The 18,655-nt window shown below is 38.3% G+C and overlaps 1 long non-coding RNA gene across 1 annotated transcript in view; it reads right to left on the bottom strand.

Annotated features, from left to right (window-relative positions):
- Nucleotides 1-10,916: 10,916 nt before the first annotated feature.
- Nucleotides 10,917-18,655, bottom strand: part of LOC148977593 (uncharacterized) — a 31,419-nt gene continuing 23,680 nt past the window's right edge. The window contains exons 2-5 of the long non-coding RNA XR_016169801.1: nucleotides 14,467-14,699; nucleotides 12,750-12,824; nucleotides 12,444-12,615; nucleotides 10,917-11,549 (exon numbers count right to left, since the gene is read on the bottom strand). This is a non-coding gene — a long non-coding RNA (uncharacterized LOC148977593). The remainder of the gene's footprint in view (nucleotides 11,550-12,443; nucleotides 12,616-12,749; nucleotides 12,825-14,466; nucleotides 14,700-18,655) is intronic.

An 18,655-nucleotide genomic window follows, 5' to 3' on the forward strand; every position in this document is an offset into this window, starting at 1 on the left:
AAAATAAATACATAAATAAAAAAGTAACCTGAACTACATGCACCAAAACAGCCAGATGTTTAAGATGTCCATCAGGTCCGATTCACTCCTAAATCCAAGAGCACACCATGTGATTTCTGCCACCGTTTCACCATCTGGGACAAATTTTGGGAATCAGTCAAAATCATAACAGGATTATGATATCAAGCACTAAATGCAATCCTTACCGATGAGTTCCTCATGCTCTCTGGATCTACAGTGGACATGGAAACGTGACCCAACACTTCACAGAAACTCAACGTACGTGACTCTTCGCTAAACACTGCCCTGCCTGTCAAACACTGAACATATTAGTGAGTGACACATGAAAATCTGGTAACACTTTATAATAACTGCACGCTATTAATCATTAGTTAAGCATGAGTAAACAGTTAATTCATCATTTATAAAACATTACTAGACATTAATATGCAGTTTATAAATATAGCTATACATGCTTTTTTCTTGATTTATAAGCATATCTTTAATGCGTTTAATAATTGTATTTTCATACTTTGTTAATGATCAATTAATAATTTCTAAATGAAGTATAGCATTATTTACAAACCAGTTGTTTAAGAGTTGTCAGTCATTCATAAGATCACTTAGAAAGTGTAAGTAAATGTAGTAAATACAGGTAGTTATAAAGCATTTAGTAGTGGTTAGTTAACTATTTTTGTGAGCTCATCTAAAGTGAGGACTAGTAAAGCATTTATAAAGGTGATTTAAAGACTCGTCAATCTTCTAAACAGTAAAATGTAACAAACACAACGCAGTGATACAGAACATAGAAATATTTAACAGCCTTTAAAAATGCTTTACAAGGCATGACTAGTCCTCACTTTAGATGAGCTCACGAACATAGTTAACTGACCACTACTAAATGCTTTTTAACTACCCAAATTAATCCTTAATTACAGCATTAATACGTGTTAATAAAGCATTTATTAACACATTAAGTAACCATCACTATATGTCTGAATAATAAGATGTATGCATGTACATTTAAATAGTTTATTAATCATTTACTTACTCGCTCTAAGTAATCGTATGAACCACTGAAAACTCTTAAATAACTGGTTCATAAAAAATGCAATTCTTCATTTAGAAATGATAAATTGATCATTAATAAAGGATGAAAATACAGTTATTAAACAAATTATAGATATGCTTTTAAATCAAGAAGAAAGCATTTATAGCTGTATTTATGAACTGCTTATTAATGTTTGTTAATGCTTTATGAATGATGAATTAATGGTTTACTCATGCTTAACTAATGATTATTAGCGTGTAGTTATTATAAAGTGTTACCGAAAATATCAACTGGAATTTAGACACACTAGAAGATACACACACTTATTTAAAAGCTTTGCATTTTCTTTCATTTTGCTCTTTAGTTATCACGTGAGGGTTTTTAGGGTTGTCACACTTCACTGTCCGGCCCTTAGAATACATTAGACTTCAAAGACAGACACACACATGCACAAAGACACGTGTTACTACATGAAACATGCACAGAGCTAAAGCATCAGTGAACAAAAGGGTGCCCGTACAGCTGGTTATTAAGGTGTGTGTGTGCATGTGTGTCGGGTCCTGGTCTAGTGCCATCTGGCTCTGGCGCTCTCCGGAGGCTGGCACAGAGCCATAACCTTACTTCCATCAGGCCGGTAATGCTTGCTTCTATTTCTACAGACAGAGCAAATGCTTGAGCGCAGACTTCACACAGCGGCATTAGCAGGGCCAGATTTTTAGCCAGGAACAAGTCGAGTTCATTGTCTGGCATGGGGCGCAGGGGCTGTTTAGGATATTTGAAAAAAACTGACAGAGGCTATTTCTGTAAACAGGAAACAGTGACATCTTGAGAGACTGTAAGGGAGGAAAAAATAAAAGTGTGGGAACAAAAATGTTCATCCAAAAAATTAATTGTGAAGTTAACGTTGCTCCTCTATTATTATTATTATTACTAACCTTATTATTAATTTTATTATGGACATATTCTTTCATACTTAATTAAATTATTTTTAATTTCTTTTTCTTTTTTTTGGTTTAATTGTATATCCAAAATTGTATATGTCTGTATATATATATATATATATATATATATACATTGTCTTTTTGTATACTTCTAGTTTTATGACTGTTGTATTGCTGTAATTTTTAACTCTTTTTTTTTTTCTAGTTAAGAGCCTAATAACATCTGGCAAAGGGACTACCAATGAAAACTAGCCTTTGGGCTAATTTGGGTACATTTACTTTTAAGAATGTTTATTAATGTACACTGTCCCTTTTCTAAATAAATAAATAAATAAATAAATAAATAAATAAATAAATAAATAAATAAATAAATAAATAAAATTGTCATTGATTGTCATTATTTACTCACCATCATGTTGTTCCAAACCTTTATTTTTTTCTGTCTAAAAAAAAACTAGAATTGTTTTAAGAATTATTGTGCAAAACTTACCATACAATACAATGAAAAAAAAAAAGCCGTATGATGGGGTAGTTCACCCAAAATTTTTAATTCGGTCATAAATTACTCAACCTCATTGAACACAAATTAAGATATTTTAATTGTAATTTTAGAGCACTTTTTAGGAAAGTTCATAAAGAGATCGTAAAACTACGGTTTATTGAAGCTCAAATGTGCTGCGTAACACGAGAATGAACCTCATTGGTTCTTGCACGTCAAGCGAACATGCTTGAGCTTCAGTTTACTCCAGCTGCTATCAATGGCCCTGTCCCAAATTGCACCCTAAACACTTGTGGTCTTCCTACGAGGCCGCACTTTTGTGATATAACATTGCTTTGACTGTCGGGTAAAAGTCTGCTGCAGAGCTCGCACCAAATGGGATACACTATGGTCTCATGGGCTTCAAAACCACAGGTAAACGGCAGCCAGTCCTCAGGACTGTAAAAAAGTGTGCCATTTGGGACGGGGCCAATTACCACTGCAAATTAGGCCCCGTCCACACTATTGCGTTTTCGTTTAAAAACGGAGAATTAAAACGAATACGATCTCCATCCACACCAGCGTTTTTATCCGCGTATTAGAATTATCTCCGTCCACATTAAAACGACTGAAAATGTGGATCACGTGACCATTCGCCAACACTGGGCATGCGTGTTCCAGTGTAAACGGTGGCTGACGAATCAGGGAAGGACACGTCATGACTGATGACACCCAATCATAGAGCCGAGCGTGAGCCTCTGCGTTTCTAAACTCCTCCGTTTTGTCCCGTCTTCACTAAAACGCCCTCCGGAGATTCAAAACGCAAAACAGAGCTGCAGCATTTCTAAACTTTTCAGTTTTAGGTCTTCATTTTTTTTTTTCCATTTTAGACTGGACGGGAGGTGCAAACATAGCAAAAGGTCTCCGTTTTTAAACGAAAACGCAGTAGTGTGAACGGGGCCTTAGACTAGTCCTTTAGTTTAGTGAAGAAAGGAATTTTGTTAACTGTATTGTATTCACAATGGACGCCAGGTAGGCAAGCTGGCCAGAGAGTTTAAACGAAAAGTTAAAGCCTTTACTAATACAAATGTAAAACCTAAATTGCCCCCTTTCAACGTATTACGACTTTTCTGAACTTAATTATGCATCACCAACAGTCTGTTATTAGATATAATGTTACATTGAAAATTAAAATGGTTTCAGGTTCACCTGACCCCAATCTAATGTCCATAATGATCTTAATTTTAACTCCACTGATATCACAAATCCCTCGTTATTCAAACACAACACTCCAATCAATTCATGATGGATAAAAAAATAATTATCCCCAAATTGAAATTCTATTTTCACTCCGAAACGCAAGTACGATATATTTTGAATAGCTCTCTTTGACTTAAAAGTGTGGTTATGATTTGAAGTTGCCTGCTTGGCATAAGTGTATCACACAAACTGACAGCAGGTCACAGATCTTGTTGTATTTAACCAGTCAGGACAGTCCACCCACAAACATACAAATCTGATTGTATCACACACACAGTCAAACAGAAGTCGGACCACCTTGGCAGGGCATCACACGCTGTTTCTGTGCACGGATATTGCCACAGCGGCATTATGGGACATCTGCTGGGCTGCAGAGAGCACCTGTTTCCACAGTGATATGAGCAGGGGCTCCATCACACTCATGTGCAGTTGTGGGATGTATTAGTTGCGGGCGATCATGTGCAGAGACAGCTTTCGCCCCTGGGCCTCCACACACTCTCAAATTCCCTATTAAAACAGTAATAGGAGAGGCTTGAACACAGAAGTGTGCGTGTGTATGTGTTTAGTTGCTAGGGTTTAATCTGGTATAGGATGTGTGTATTTAGTTGCTATAGGATTTGGTCCTGGCAGCATTAATGTGTGCTTGATCACTTGCCGGTTTTTTTTTTTTGGTCTTGGTTGAGGGTGAGAGGGTGATACGAGTCACTTTTTCTATGGTAAAATGTGTCGTCCCATTCCAGATTTATACGTCACTACAAGATCAGAAACATTTACATGCTTAAAGAATTTGTTGGGAACAAACCTCAGCACTCCAGAGGACGATAGATTTCCTGTCAATGAACCGAATGTGGTAGGCCTAAGGCGGAAAATGTTTCGGAGATCCAGCTTAAAGGATTAGTTCACTTTTGAAAAAAACTTTTGCTGATAATTTACTCACCCCTATGTCATTCAAGATGTCAATGTCTTTCTTTCTTCAGTCAAAACGAAATTAAGGTTTTTGAATGAAAACATTCCAGGATTTTTCTCCATATAATGGACTTCAATGGGAACCAGACGGTCCAAGGTCCAAAAGACAGTTAATAACAGTTTCGGATTCAGCTTCAAATGTCTTTAAACGACACTAGTCGATGAATAAGGGTCTTATCATGTGAAACGATCGGTTATTTCAAAACTTATTCCAAAAATGTAACTTTTCTAAGGACAAATGCTAGCCTTGCTCTATTCTGTGAGGCGCGTTTGTAACGTCACGTAATACGTAATTACGTTCAAAAGGTCACGGGCGACGTAGCCGTAAGTACAGAGTCAGAGTGTTTACAAGTTGAACGCATAGGTTGAACGTGCAAACTAACTCCAACGCCGTTTACAAAAAAGGAATTAAAAGGTAAAACAACTATGTCGGACGATTTTGATTCTGTACTTCCGGCTATGTCGCCATTGAAGTCCATTATATGGAGAAAAATCCTGGAATGTTTTCATCAAAAACCTTAATTTCTTTAAAATTAAGAAAGACGTGGACATCTTGGATGACATGGGGGTGAGTAAATTATCAGCAAAGGTTTTTTTTTAAAGTAAACTACTCCTTTAATCAGAATGATTCTTGTAAAAATGGTCGCTCTTGACCTGAAAGAGAACAATGGCAGACAAGGTGAGACTTCAACAAAACCTACATTATTTTTGCAATTCTGTTTGGTGCCACAGAAATTAAACACAGAAGCTTTAAATAAACACCACTAATTTTCATGCACTGCTTTATTACAATTGCATTATTATTCATTTAGAAGCTTTTATCTGAATTGACTTACAAATGAGGAACACAACAGAGTGAAGACTGTCCAGAATGTGGCATCTGTTTCTGATTGATGAGTTTGGCTAGTCCTTTAATTATAGGAAAGGAAAATATTTATGATGTGGCATTCAATAACTAGATTTACATCCACATATTTTTATGTGAATTTTGGGAGATTGCATAAAATTGCTGGATGGGAACACCAAGATGCAAATAAAAAAACACTTGAGATGGATAAAGTTTTTTTTTCGTTATGAAGCAAACTACTATGGAAAGACATTTACCCAATAAATGACTTGAATGTGCATCAAATGTTGGAGGGCAAATCTAGTGGGAAGTGTTTCCAGAAGGGTTGAGGTTGTGACACCCTATTAATGCCAATGCTTAGAAATAAAATATTCAACAAGCAACACGATTGGGTTTCCACATTCTTTTGGCTACATAACCGACTACTAGAGTTGGCATATTCAAATAATTTGCAATACAACAACTTGGGTTGCATTTTATTTGACAGTATGCGTACTTCCAGTGCACTTTCTTAAGAAAGCACTGGGTAATATAAGGTAACTACATGTATTAAGGTTAGGTTTAGGGGTAAGTTCAATCTATTAAAGGGTAACTCCACCCATTTGCATTAAGCTTTCTATTGTTAGAAACCCAGTTATACTATCGAATGGTCGTGCAACACTCTCTCATTTTCCCCTGAGACGAGAGAAATCTGCTATTTACCTTTTTCACTTCCTCCTACAATCACGCAAAAATCGTAATTTTACGTCATTGTAGGAAGAAGTGTAAGAGTGGGGGATTTCTGTAAAGACTACAAGCACTAGATCCCACCCTTTCAAACCCGCCCATCGGGGGTTGGGCCTAATGCGCTAACAGACCAATCACAGACCAGTGCCAGTGCATTTGATTTCACCGGCAGAAACTTTTTGAAAATAAGGACGAAGGTACTGAATATGCAGACGGATGCATTATGGAGGATTGGGATTACACATAGAGTCAGCCATCTTTTTTGGAAGCTAAGCTAGCAGGCTCTTGTTCTGTGGAGAAAGCTGAGAGGGATTACAGTCCTCTTTTTCCCGGACATGTCCGGCCGTCGATGTCCGGGATTCAGCTTTTGCATTCTGCAGTCGCCATTCATTGTTTACATGCACAGCTTTTGTTTCAATCTAACTGAATTTATTCTGATTGGTGAATCTGACTGTAGTGTTTACATGAACGCTAAACAAGTGATCGGTTGATGTGTGTTTTAACATTGCTAAGAAAATTCCCGCTCCTCCGTGAGAGATACGAGACCGGTGCGTCTCACAGGTGTCGCTCATCGGTAATCACGGCACCAGCCTCGCGCCGTTCTCCCGCGGCCCTCACTCGTCACGCTCGCCACAGTAAATATAATGAACGGCGACTGTAGAACGCAAAAGCCCAATCCCGGACATTTTGGGCAATCTCAAAACACATTTTCGGCCAGACTCATCATGGAGACTCACTAGACTTGTTGTTAAACTACTGCGCTCTGTTACCGGTAGGCGTGGCCTCCAAGGGCAGCGGAGCAAGTGCATTCTGGAAGTTGTTGTCTTTCATCCACATAAGCCAAAAATACATTTTCTGGCTTTTCTCAGTCTAGAAAGCTCCAAATTCCAAAATAATTTCACATTTCTTTTACATAAATGACCGATATTAAATACACATTCATCTTTCCAGAGGTGGAGTATCGCTTTAATTACTATAGTAAGTCCAAAGTATACTGTCAAATAAAATGCATAAGTCATCTCTGGGAATAATACAGGTATCATAGGTTAAAGAGCACCTATCATGGATTTTTGAAAATGACTGTTCATGTGGTGTGGACTATAGCTCTAAGGGAATTAAAACATCATGCAAAGATTTATATCTGAAAGTGCACCGTATATAAAGTTATTGTCTTTCAAAAGTTAGAGTCGACTCTGAGTCTATAAAATGAATTGTTTTTGAAACGAGTCATTAGCTGTTTTGTAGTGACGTAGATACGAAACATAAGCATATTGGCCGCGCCCAGTTACTGCGCGCGCAGACGGAAGTGTGTAAACTTGAAGTCTAGAACACAAAAACTTAAGCTGAATAGCATCACGTCGAGAAGACGCCGTGTTCTACAATGCAAAGATAGTTCAGCCACTTTGTTTTCATTTACCAGGGACGAGCATGTGAACAATTGGTGGTTAGAGTTCATATTTGCAGCGATACCACAACAATATAGCCCGATTGTGTTCTCATCATTTTAATGACGAATCATTCAAAAAACATAAATGAATTCAAATGTGGATTCGCAAGCAGTGTATATGGATCAGCTTCCTTCTCCGAATCACAACCTGTAAGTATTATTAATAATTGTTGCTTTATGGGTTTTGTAGCATCAGGGCGCGAGGAGGGAAGGCGCAATAAGTATGTGTGTGCGTGTGTGTAAGTTATGCTCAGCACAGCTTCTAGGTCTCCAATGTACATTTTTTTGTAAATATGTGAAATGTTTATCGCTGTTATTGGAGTTGTCATAAAGAATAGAGCGTCTTGTAGTACTGCAGTGCTTTATCAATCTGTTTATGCGTTATGCTAACAAACAATAACTGACTGGGTCATCTGACCAATCACCGCCGATTAGCGTCACGCAAAGGAGTGGTTTGGAAAAATCAGTCGTTGTACGAATCATTTGGGAGTCGGTGAGCAAATCAGGTAAAAATAAATGCATATTATAAGACAACAAAAGTGTTTTTTGTCATTGCATTCATGTAAAACTGTTGTTGGGGACTCCCAGAACAATATTAGGAACATTTTAAATGCCATAATAAAAGAAAACACCTGTTTTTCCTTACACCATTACATTTAAAACATTATCCACTATGCCAGCAATCAGCAATCTAACAATGCATCAGAAGAGACAAACAACAACAGAACAAGACGCCTCCATCAAGCTTTACAGGAGTGTGGATGAGGAAAGCTGAGGGATCTCGCTATGCCCATCTGCTGTGACCTCCACCCTCGAGAGAGCTCGGGTTTTTAACACCGAGATCCAGTTGGGCCTAGGCGGGTTATACATAGGTTTTGGTGAAGTGCATGGCTGTGGGCCAGCATTACCACATGTGGCAGTCGTGACTGAATGCACTTTTGTGAGATGCTACGCCGTTAATAAGGTGCCAAGAAAAGACACAAGGACAAAGAGCTTATAACTCGAACATTCAAACAGCTTATGACAAGCTGGCGTATGTACAGTACGAGGCACATTTTCAATTCATCCTCGACAGGCAAACGTCAGGGATTGGGGGAAAGGCAGCAAGCAAGCGGTGAGAGAGCAAAATCAACATCCACATAAACAAAGATCTTATTAGTGCTTAGCAATATAAATGTCCTTTCAGAAAGCATACTCATTAATATGACCACAGGTCGCCAATGGCGTAGGTATGAACAGAAGCTTGTGGTTTAATTCCAGGCTCAACTTTCAAGAACAGAGCTTCAAAAAAGGCAAGTCAAGGGTCAGAAGAAATGAAATATCATGTCCGGGAGCCCCCACCTTCTTTCCCTTGTAACGTGTAAAGGACGCTTTGTGGTACGAATGGCCGTAGAGGCCAGACCAGTTCTCACTTTTTATACTGGAACTGCATCTCCGATTTCCCAGCTCTCCAACCTGAGCAGTAACATGTTATGCTTGGAGATGAGCCATCTACCAAGCCAATAAACCAAATTAAGCTTTAGTGCAAGTGTGTGTGAGTGTTTATACATGTATCTTAGGTATTTATTGGCTTTAGTTGGCATAAAGAAAGATTAAAATGAGTTCAGCACTTCGGATTTCTCTTTCTCAATCTCACTCGCTCCCTGAACTGGTGAGTTGTGGGAAAGGATTTGGATGAGTGACAGAGTTTCTTACTTTTTTCAATCATTACCGGGTCCTGCAGTGGATCTGGCGCGACAGCTGTGTGGAGATTTAGACATCATCATTTAGCAAGTCAAAGGAAGACACTGAAATGATTCCTCAAGAGAGAGGAGGAAGGAGCGAGAGAGATAGAAAGAGGGAAGACAGAAGCTGAATTTGATACGTGCTCATCAGCTGCAGTTGGTCAGAGATGGTGAATCTCGCTGACAGCACGATGTCTCCCAAATGAGTGTGTAGAAGCGCTGTATTCTCATGGAATTATGTTATTTTTTTAACGCTCTCTCCTGCTGTCCATCTTTCCTCAAGGTGGGCTTTAAGCTGTAAATTTGAGCATCACAAATGAGAAACTTAAAGGAAAATGTTATTCTGGGTTTTTTTTTTCAATGAACAAACAAACAATCAGACAACAGTCAGATCAGGTCACTTCCGGGGCTTTCCGGCACTTGCGCAGACCGAAGCGCCCTCGCCCTCAGAGTACTTGGACGTGACTGTGATTACAAGAGGTAAAAAATAATATAAATGATAGAGCCAGACCGATATATCGGCCGGCCGATATTAGGCATTTTCCATAATATCGGTGTCGGCAGTTATAATGGCCGATAAATGAATATTTAAAAAATAAAATAAAAACGGACGAAACAGGCTTCAATCATCTCTCCTTGGCCTGTTATATTGAAAATGTATGTTTTACAATTTAAATCATTACTTTATTTAGGCTTAAAAAGTTCATTGTGATTTCCAAGCTCATTAATGTTAACGTTAGCTTGCGAGGAGTGAACATTTAGACATAGAGAAAAATATCAAACGTATCTTGTGCAGAAAAGTTAACTTTTCTTTTACACGTGTGAAATCCAACAATATTTATTAAAAAAAAAAAATATCAGCTGAAATATCAGAATATCGGATTAAAAAAAACCCAAAAATATTTGTATCGGTATCGGCCTTCAAAATCCTTCATCGGTCGAGCTCAAATAAATGCTGTTCGTTTTCTCACAATAACCGCTCGTTTCGTGTCTCAGGCCATCGATGTGTACTTACATTTACGAGTCATTAAATCATGTTTAATTTGGACGTCTCTGTGCATGCTCTTTGAGGTGGTGACCATAGACCTCCATTATATGACTGACAGACAAGAACGGTTTGACCTAAAAATATCAAAATTGTGAACTACTGCGGAAACAAAGACATCTGCATCTTGGATGCCGTTGAGATAAGTTAAAACATATCAAAAATTAATTTCAAAGTGAACTATCCCTTTAAGAAATACATTAAGCTGAGAGTCTCGGGCTCATCTCAAGTACAGAAGGCTCCGAACCCTTTGCTGCGTTTCTTTATATCGACAGAAACTTGCATTTAGACACACAAAAATTAAAATTCTGTCATCTGTCAAAATATCTTCCTTTGTGTTCAGCAGAAGAAAGAAACTCATACAGGTTTATAACAACTTGAGGGTGAGTAAATGATGACAGAATTTTCATTTTTGGGTGGAGTATCCCTTTAATTTGCAGCAAGGTCCTCAACTCATTTCTCCAGTCTTACAGTATTATGATAAACAAATACTCATCCAAATTTGTATGATCATGGAAAGCCTAATTTAGTGCAACACTACACTATTATTTAAAACATATCCTATTTGTTTTCTCAGGTCACCAGCATTTCGGCTACACTTTCAATAAAGGATGCACTTAAAATATATATATATATATGCAAGTATTTCTTTTTTTTGTCCTCCTAGGTCTAATTCAATTTCCAACTCATCCTTTGATAATTTTACCCGATGAGCAGGAACGATAGTACAGGCTGTTATTTTTTCATCTCCGCCTCACTCGGCTCGATGCTGACCGCAGAGGGAATGCGAGGCAGGGATGGAACGTCAGAAGGGATTCCAAATCAATTTGTCAGGTCAGCCGCTGAGGGCCTGATTGCAGTTTGTTCGATGAAAAAGCAGGAATGCTCAGGTGACTGACGTGGCAGCTGCGACCGTTTCACAGGGGGGATTTGGGAGAGCATCCCAGCACTGGGCAGCCATTCCCATCCGGAACGCTGGCTCCATACCAGCCATCCATCAGCAGGGATTTCTACTCCCACTCACTTGGACGCATACAGGATGTGTAGCCCTGAGTACATCGGCTCTGTATCGGAATACAGTGAGATTATCGGCCAAAAGCAAAGCTTCTTCTGGGTTATACACCAAGAAGGCAAGATGTTGTTCAAGTGTAGTTCACACAGTATTCAAGGTTCTCTAGACATTGCAGAAGTTACATTATTGGATCATCAGATGAGTGTTTGGACACTCTGGACTTAAAGGTAGGGTAGGCAATTTCAGAGAGGCTAGCAATAGCAAGCTAGCTTTGAAAGCATGAGATCCCACCCTCCCTCCTTTAAAACACATGAACAACCACAGAGTTGCACAAAAGACGACATTAAATTACCTCATGTCTCAAAGCACAATAATAATGAACCTAAACAACTTACAGAGCTCTAGTTGTACCAGATTCATTTCAGCATTGATAGTAGCCAAGTCTCCATCCAATTGGCAATCGAATTATCTGAAGTTTGTTAAAAAAAAAATGTCATGCGAACAAAAAAAGTGTATCAAATGAAAGTGTGTTTCCATTTAATGGCTTTAAAGCGAATAAAAACCTGTACGTAATGACGTCACACGCTGTTTTGCGATCAAATTGGTATATTGAATTGATTTGAGACATTTTAGGATGTTTCCATTAATTTTCACACTGAATCGCACAACATTCAAGCAAACATTTGCGAACAAATTTTGCTAGACAAACTGGATTGCGCCATATACCAACAAATGATCAATATTGCACAAAATTGGGTTAAAACAACTCAGCATTTTTTTAGAGTGTATACACTCTAAATGCTGAGTTGTTTTAACCAAATTTTGGGTCAAATATGGACAAACCCAAATGTTGGATTAATAAATTTAACCCAACAATTTTTTTTAGAGGAAATAAGTTTGGGAATCCCTGGAAACATCAAAGAAAACTTAAACTTAAAAGCTTCACCTGAATAATCAGTATGTCCAACTCTTTTGGAAGTAAAGAGTGAATCTGAAGAAGAAAAGCTGGTTCCACAACAGCCCATGCTTTTGGTCTGATTAAACACAAACCAGCAGTGGTAATAATCAGAATTCTTCTGTGGACAGAGCGGCCCTTTCATAACCTGGATCAATAATTCCTTAAAAAGAAGCAAAGAGAGCAGAACATTAACATATGGCTACAATTAATGTGAACAAACTGCAGAAATGCAGTTTTCAATCAGCTTTGATAGAACAGACTAATACACAACTCCATTTGTCAAGAAACACATACCGCAAAAAGGTGGTGTTCCATTTCAGTTCCTCTCCCCCGAAACTTTCCCCAGCAGAGACGTTTATTTCCATTGATCTGGGAATATTTAATAAGAATTTATATTTCGAAACGACATATTTCAAGATGTTTTTCCTTCAGAATTAATAGAGTTTTGCATGCAAGTAACACACTATAAAACAGGCCTGGCCTGATCTGGCCCTCGAAATGGAAAATACACATGCTTAAAGCGAACACAGCTGAAATGGCATGGCAACATCTTTACAATTTAAACTTTGACCTTTAAAATTCCTGTTTCTTGCTTCTGTAATATGAAGTACAGGTTTAGTTCTGTGTTATAACTCTACACATAGGTCTAGGCGGTATGACGACAAATATATTGTGAATCGTGAATTCAGTTCACTTTCCCAACTTATAGCGCTTGAATGGCCGAATATACATACAATTATGTAAAAATGCCCATCGTGTGGAAAATTCATGTAAACACGGTCAGTTATGTCTTAAGTGAAAGTAAACAGTTGGGTGTAAACCGGATGTGTATCAGTATAATGGATCTGTGCGTTTGGATTTAAAGTGACAGCAGCCTAATAAACTCCCTGCTGCTCTCTGTGTCATTAATGTGAATCAAACAAAAGAGAAAAGAACTGCTCCTGACTGAATAACTTTTTAAGCATTAATAAGAATGCATTTATTTCAAGCTATGTTTTATTTAACATTTTATTATTCCATTTCTGTACTAATTATATGTTAAATAAACATATTGTACACTGTAAAAAATATTTTCAAGATTTGTTATCACAACATATTTCCTTTTGTCAAATCAACTTTATAATAATTTATTCAGTTGAGATAACTTATTATTTTGAGTTAATCTCCTTCATTGTATTAACTCACTTTTCCCAGTTCAATCAACTTAACATTTTAAGGCAACCCAGGTTACTTACTTTTTTAAGTTAAACAAACAATATTTTTTTTACAGTGTAGTAGTCACAACATTTTTTCTTTTGTCAAATCAACTTAAATAATTTATTTAGTTCAGATAACATATAATTTTGAGTTTCTGATGATTAAATCATTCTCATTCATTGTATTAACTCACTTTTTCCAGTTCAATGAACTTAAAATTTTACGGCAACCAGGTTACTTACTTTTTTAAGTTAAACCATCAATATTTTTTTTACAGTAGGCTACCTGAAAAACATAATTTTTATTTTGTCCTGTTTTTTGTAATTTTCTTCTTTTTTTCTTATTATTAATAACAGAAATTAGATGAAATAAATATTGTGATATATACTGTTATCGTGAAACAAAATGTATCATATAATGAAAAAATAATTTGGTCATATTGCCCACCCCGATTATATATGTAAGATCCAACAAAATAGGAATGAATTCATGGGATGAGTTTTCTTACTAATAATAAATATGTAAAAAAATATTTCATAAGTTTGAAATGTCATACTGAAAACAAAAGCCAAGAGAGTAAAAGCCTCTTGTTCTCACGATGAAACAAGCCACAGAAAAGACAACAGATTGTATTGATTAGGAAGAATGCATTCTTTGATATCGCTGAAAATTAGTCATTTTTTATGCATTTTCAAAGGAAGCTGCTTTTTTTTTTCAGCACCAAAACCAAAAATGGAGAAATGTATTTGCTGTGACATGTTTTAACCTGTGACTCAGAAGGTCTGAGTGTGTGATTAACGAAATGACCTCAAACCTTAGAGAGTTCAGAAGAGAAAGATGGTCTCCTTCTATGATGCATCACAGAGATTCTTGCTTTATTTAATCAGGTGAAATCAAGGCCCTGTATCTGTCATCATCTACAAAAGCACATCAGTCTCTCTGCTCTCTGAAGCGCAGGTCGAAATGCTCCCAGGGTTCGGTTTCATACTGAAAACACTGGAAGAGGACTGCAAAGCGATCTTCAGGCTGCGGAGGTGATATCCATCTCTGTAGAGCAAGAAGATTACAAAGATTTTGATTTTGATGAATTTATGATCTCTTCGGGTTACAGCTGCAAGTGAGACAGTGCCTTCCAAAATCAATTAGACTCGAAAGCAAATGACAGCCCAAAAATAAAGACAAATATTATGAAATTTGAGATCAAATGGTGATACAGTATGACAGCAACATGAAGGTTCGGGTGAAGTTATGTATAGCACAAAGGCAAATGGGTTAACCACACAAGATAAAGTGAAAAGTCACGTGAGAATATCCTCAAAATCTAAATATTAAAGGGATAGTTCACTTTGAAATTAATTTTTGGTGTGTTTTAGCTTATCTCAAGGGCATCCAAGATGTAGGTGTCTTTGTTTCCGCAGTAGTTATTTTTAGGTCAAACCGTTCTTATAATGGAGGTCTATGGTCACCACCTCAAAGATCATGCACAGAGAAGTCCAAATTAAACATGATTTAATGACTCGTAAATGTAAGTACACATTGATGGCCTAAGACACGAAACGAGCGGTTTGTGTGAGAAAACGAACAGTATTTATATCATTTTTACCTCTTGTACCCACACCCACAAAACACCTGCGCCTTCAGATCACTTGGACGTTTAATTACAAGAGTTAAAAACGATAAAAATACTGTTCGTTTTCTCACACAAACCACTCGTTTCATGTCTTAGGCATGTGTACTCACATTTAAGAGTCATTAAATCATGTTTAATTTGGACCTCTCTGTGCATGCTCTTTGAGGTGGTGACCATACACCTCCATTATATGACTGATAGCTAATCCAGACGTGTCATTTAACCTATCGAAAGTCGATGTACCGTCACAAGTATCTTGGAAATACATTATTACTTTAAATTATACAAGTCTTTTAAAATGACATATAATCACTGTTCAAATATGTTTTGCCATACATGCAAGCCTTAAAAGGCAAACAGACGATTCATAAGAAGATATGGAAACAACTTAGTATAACAAAGTCTCGCGGCATCGCATTTCAGAGCATTTAATAAACTAAGAAGCATTTCAAATCATCTCCTATAACATCAGCCACTGAACGATTGTACCGTTCCCAGCCCACTCTCATTTTCAGCCATAAATATTTGATACCACATGCCACACAACATTTACAACCATCTCTGCTGTCAGAGTAACAGCTCCTATCACCAGCACAAAGCATGTGTGTGTGTGTGTGTGAGTACAAACTGTTAGATTTCAAGGGGAAGGCCGCAGTAGCAGGCATTGTGAGCGATCACTCGACTAGCTGTTGTTCCTGTAATTGTGTACGATTTACTTATGCTCTGTGAAACCGCACTTGCGTCCAGAGAGCCGTCATGCCTGTTTACATCAGAGGGCTCTGATGTCATTACAGAGCGCCTGAGCCTTTGATAGCGCTTCCCCAGGAATGTTACGCTCCGTGTGCGCCTCGGATATCATAAGAAGCTCAGCTGGCAGGTACAGTAGAAATCTCAGTTTTATTGCCTGGGGCCAAACAAGAGGACCCCACGCCACACAGAGCAACCTTCAACCTCAGAAGAGCCCGTTCTCACGACATGAAATTTCACGGCGAAGCTTGCTTTGGCTAATCTCTCAAAGCACAACAGAATCCGGCCCGTCTCAACATTTGCACTCCCGGAGGAATGCAAACAGTTTATTGATCTATTTACAGTGGGAACACATGCTTCACACTTCTTCGGCACACACGGATCGCGCATTATTTTCGGCGGCGTTGACCCATTCCGACGTTAAATAATAAATGCGTATCCGAATGGAACTCGACGCGCGGAGATATGCATGAGACCCATGTGTTGGAGGCGAGCAATACGGCGTGGCAGTTCTGCTATACGCGCATGCCAAGATCTTTCTGGAGCCTGTTCAAACCCTAAGCACATAGATAAGCGAGCCGCATGAATACGAACAAATTTAAAAGCATGTTGTACATTGAAAAGACGCATGCTCAATTTCCTTCACTCCACATAGATCTTTCTGACTCTAAATAGTGCGGCGGGACGTCAGGGGAACAGGTGAGCGTCCAGAAGAGTGATTTCCTGTGGCACCCTAATAATGTCACGGGGATTGTGGCGTACAGCGCTCCTGCTGCAAACGGCTCGGGATATATGGCATTCCTGCAGTCAGAACAGAACTCCTCCTGACAGGAGTACAAATGTATCTTTTGCTTTACGATATCCCCAAAAATCAGTTCAAAATGCCTTAAGAACTGCACGTGTAGAGCTGCTGCACGCCTGTGCTTTCTCTCTCTTTATAGCATAAATTGCTGTCTTTCTCCCGAGAACATACTTTCTCAATAAAGAGCAATCTCAAGCACTCCCCCAAAAGGTTGAGCAATAACTTTACATCGACTGACCTTTTAACCCGCAGTCACTCAAAGCAAGCCTCAAGATGGTTTGATAAGGCTATTTTGAGTCTTTAATTTATTCCGACTAGGGCGATACATTGATTGAAATTAGGGCTGTCAGTTAAAGGGTTAGTTCACCCAAAAATGAAAATTCTGTCAGTATTTACTCGCCCTCATGTTGTTCCAACCCCGTAAGACCTTCGTTCATCTTCGGAACACAAATTAAGATATTTAAGATATTAAGATCGCTCCTGCATACAGTCCATAGGCTTCTTGAGGGACTGGCTCTTGCTGTCCCCGAAAAGTCATTAAAGACATCATTAAAATAGTCCAACTGACTGGGGCTCAATCTTAAGTTTATCAAACGACGAGAACACTTTTGTGCGCAAAAAACAACAACAAAAATAACGACTTTATTTCAACTATTCGTTTCTTTCTCCCTCTGCGCGAGTCAGGTTACTAGTTTAATAGCGTAAGCTTCTGTTATTGTACGTCACACGCATCACACACACATGACCAGCGTCGGCCAATAGTGAGCCTACGTGTGACGTAGCTCTACGCAATCACACTACGTTAACTGACTTACAGGCTCATGGAGAAGGAAGTGAATAGTTGAAATAAAGTCGTTATTTTTGTTGTTTTTTGGCGCACAAAAGTGTTCTCGTCGTTTGATAAACTTAAGATTGAGCCCCTGTAGTCACTTGGACTATTTTAACGATGTCTTTAATGACTTTGAGGACAGCAAGAGCCAGTCCCTCAAGAAGCCTATGGACTGTATGCAGGAGCGATCTTAATATCTTAATATCTTAAATATCTTAATTTGTGTTCCGAAGTTGAACGAAGGTCTTACGGGGTTGGAACAACATGAGGGCGAGTAAATACTGACAGAATTTTCATTTTTGGGTGAACTAACCCTTTAAACACGTTATTAATGGCGTTAACACAAACCCATTTTAACGGCGTCAATTTTTTTTTTATCACGCGATTAAGTCTTTTTGGCCTAGCAAAGTTTGTTTTTATGCTTTTTCAACAATATGCGGCGCTATGAAACTCATTCATTTCAATGGCATGCGCCATGCGAGGACGTTTAGTTGCTTCGTCGAGCAAAGCGCAAGCGGATTTAGCTAGACCGGAAACAAAACAGGCACGCCGCACACAATCATTTGGGCTTGCGAGACGGCCAAATAGTTGGTTAACGTTACGTTTTGAGTGGATGACGAGCGTGAGACGCCGAAATGGATGCTAATAAGATTCTGAATGGAAACTTTACTTTACTAAAAGTTGCCAAATGGTTCAATTGACAAGACCAACCGTGTGTTTTGTCGTTAAGAACTGAGCTATCATCATCACAGCACGTCCAGTCTGAAATACCACTTGATTGACAAGCACACACACACAGCTGATGCAAATTCTCCACCCCCTCATTAATATCAAGACCTCGTCAGTATTTCTTTCACCCTTTTATTAATGGACTGTGTTACATTTAGAGATTATTTGCTCCAAGTGAGAATGTTAGTGTGAAATTGAACACAGTATATGGCAAAGTTGTTTTCAATAAAAAAAATATTTTCACAAAGCAAGCCGATCCACTTTCC

This window comes from Pimephales promelas, chromosome 9, assembly GCF_988280905.1.
Source record: "Pimephales promelas chromosome 9, fPimPro1.hap1.1, whole genome shotgun sequence".
NCBI lineage: Eukaryota > Metazoa > Chordata > Actinopteri > Cypriniformes > Leuciscidae > Pimephales > Pimephales promelas.